The sequence below is a fragment of the Lactuca virosa genome, chromosome 6 (assembly GCF_052849685.1).
Source record: "Lactuca virosa cultivar CGN04683 chromosome 6, Lactuca_virosa_CGN04683_v6, whole genome shotgun sequence".
In the NCBI taxonomy this organism is placed as follows: domain Eukaryota; kingdom Viridiplantae; phylum Streptophyta; class Magnoliopsida; order Asterales; family Asteraceae; genus Lactuca; species Lactuca virosa.
Window position 1 is genome coordinate 267610915 of NC_136431.1, and position 2858 is coordinate 267613772.

Consider the following 2858-nt stretch of genomic DNA (forward strand, 5'->3'; position numbering starts at 1 on the left):
CGACATCATGTGTTACGACAAGGCTGTTCGCCTTAATCTGCCGTCTAGCGAAACTCTAGTAATCTACGACGACAAACCCGACACCAACCTTCGTGCTGAGTTGGTTGAGCATATTTATAGGGATCACATTCAGCCGCTGACAACGTATTGGAACGATGATTTGTTTGACAAATCAGATGAGGATTCGGATATGTTTGTCGAGAGCAAGGATTCAGATTCGGATGATGTTGATGAGAATGACGATGACGATGATGTCGATGACGAGGACGACAATTCCGAGTGACGTATTTTGGTTTTTTAAAATTCGGATATTAATTATGTTTTTTTACGTTGTGTTTTTTGAATATTTGTTGTTTTCTAGTTTTTATTATTTTTTTATTCTTGCTTATTTTAATGTAATTTTCAATTAATGGAGTGGTTTTTATTTTTAAATAATTTTTATGTTTATTACTCATTTAGTGTATATATATATATATATATATATATATATATATATATATATATATATATATATATATATATATATCATCAACTTTAACTATTTTTATATATATAAAAAAGTGAAAGAACCTTCCCACACACTCTGACTTTTGGTTAGAAAAAAAAATAGAGGAAAGAATGACATGACACACAAAAACTAAAAGAAGCTTCCGACACGTACCCTCCGGTCTAAGAACTACAATCAAGCGACTACTTTTAATATATTATTTCCTTCTTGTCCAATAACTACAATCAAATGACTACTTTTAATATAGCCTTTCCTTCATGTCCATTGGCCATTGACCATAAAGACTTTTAAATCCTAAAGAATAATAAATGTATAAGAACTAGAATCAACCGACTACTTTTAATATAGCCTCTCCTTCTTGTCCATTGGCCATTGCCCATAAAGACTTTTATACCTAAAGAAGTTTTCACAAAGGGTTATAAATAGTTAACACATCTCATTAAACACAAACCAAAACCTAATTTAACCATGGTTAGCCGAGGTCTCATCTTGCTCGTATTCCTAACCATCGTGAATCTTCCCTTCAATCACGGTCAGATAGAATCTTCCAAACCTCAAGAAGTTCGGGCTGCGTATTGGTCTACGCTCCTTGATTATCCCGCTTCTAATATCAACACATCATACTTCTCACACATTTACTTCACATTTCTTCATCTGTCTCCGACAACTTACGCACTCAATATCACACCAAATCATGTCAAAAAGCTACTTGAATTTACCAACGCTAGGAGTGGTTGGAATCCACCAGCCAAGACCATGTTATCAGTCAGAGGTGGTGGAGGTCATGGCATAAGTGCTGATGACATAAAGAGAAATTTCTCTCGCATGACAAGTAATCAATATTCTCGTTCAAGTTTTATTAATTCGACTATTGAAGTCGCCCGAAAATACCAGTTTGATGGTATAGATCTTGATTGGGAATACCCATCAAGCGATTCTGATATGGTGAATCTAGGTTTATTACTTAAAGAATGGCGAGGGGCTATTGAACAAGAGGTCAATCAAAAAGCATGGCTCATACTGACATCGGTCGTTTATTATGCCTCCAGAGTTTACTCTGATAACGGATCTTTATTGTACCCAATCAAAGCGATAACTCAATATGTTGATTGGATTAGTCCGATGTGTTATGATTATCATGGTTCTTGGGAAAATTTCACTGGATTACATTCTGCATTATACGACCCAGATAGTGATCTCAATACATATTTTAGTATCAGGTCATGGATTAAGGAAGGTGTGGCGCCTGAAAAGATCGTAATGGGCCTACCGCTATACGGAAAGACATGGACACTTGCAGACCCGAAGGACAACAATGTTGGGAACAAAACCATTGGGATAGGCCCGGGAAATGGAGCACTGAGGTACTATGAAGTCATTGATTTCAACAGGAAGAATAATGCAACAGTTGTGTTCGATGACAAAAGGGTTTCATATTATTCGTATTCTGGGAATTCATGGATGTCGTATGATGATGTTCAATCAATTGAATTGAAGGTCCGTTATGCACGAAGTCAGACCCTAAATGGCTATTTCCTTTGGGTATTGGGCCAAGATTTAGATTGGACTTTATCGAGTGCAGCATCAAAAAGATGGTTCCACCACATCACCACCCAAAACACCGCCCCCTCCCTACGGTTTCTACCACACTTTCTCTCTCTTCATCCAAATAGTGTCACACTCCTTTTTCTCTCTCTCTTCATTCATGTGTCTTTCTCTCTCTTCTCCTTTCTCTCACCTCTCTCTTTTTCTACCATAATTCCCACACCCTACGTGTAGTAAAGAACCACACTTTGTATGGTATAAATGATGTGGCTCCTACGTGTCAAAGGAAGGAGTGCGGTTCTTGTGGCACCACTCCCTCCAGCCTTAAACTGAATCAACTGATACTTGTGGGATATTTCTATATTTGTGTAATATTTATGTGGGAACATACGCTTAATGTTGTAATGTCAATATGTTACTTTTCAAGAATAACTACTTGTAAAGCCTATTTGACTTATTTGGTAAAAGTGTTTATTTGCTTATGTATTAGCAAAACAAAGTTTAAAAAAAAATATTTAGATTAGCTTATATAAAAGCAAAAAAAACTATAAGTTATAAATATCTTTTTTTGTGTTTGACAGAACTAATTATGGTTGTATAATTACCAAAAAAAAGAGTAAGAAAATGGAAAAAAACTGTTGAGTTCATTAAAGATATTATGGTACTTTTATCTCAAATAATCGTAAAGAGATTCAAAAAATTAGTAGACAATCACTTCTTGAAAACTCTTTATTTGAATTGGAAAAGAAAACATTTTGAAAAGTTATTTTCATCACTCAAACATTTAATTTGACTTATTCAATTC

The 2858-nt window shown here is 35.1% G+C and overlaps 1 pseudogene; it reads left to right on the forward strand.

The window, feature by feature from the left end:
* Positions 1-976: 976 nt before the first annotated feature.
* Positions 977-2640, forward strand: LOC145122518 (class V chitinase CHIT5a pseudogene; annotated as a pseudogene).
* The last annotated feature ends 218 nt before the right edge of the window (positions 2641-2858 follow it).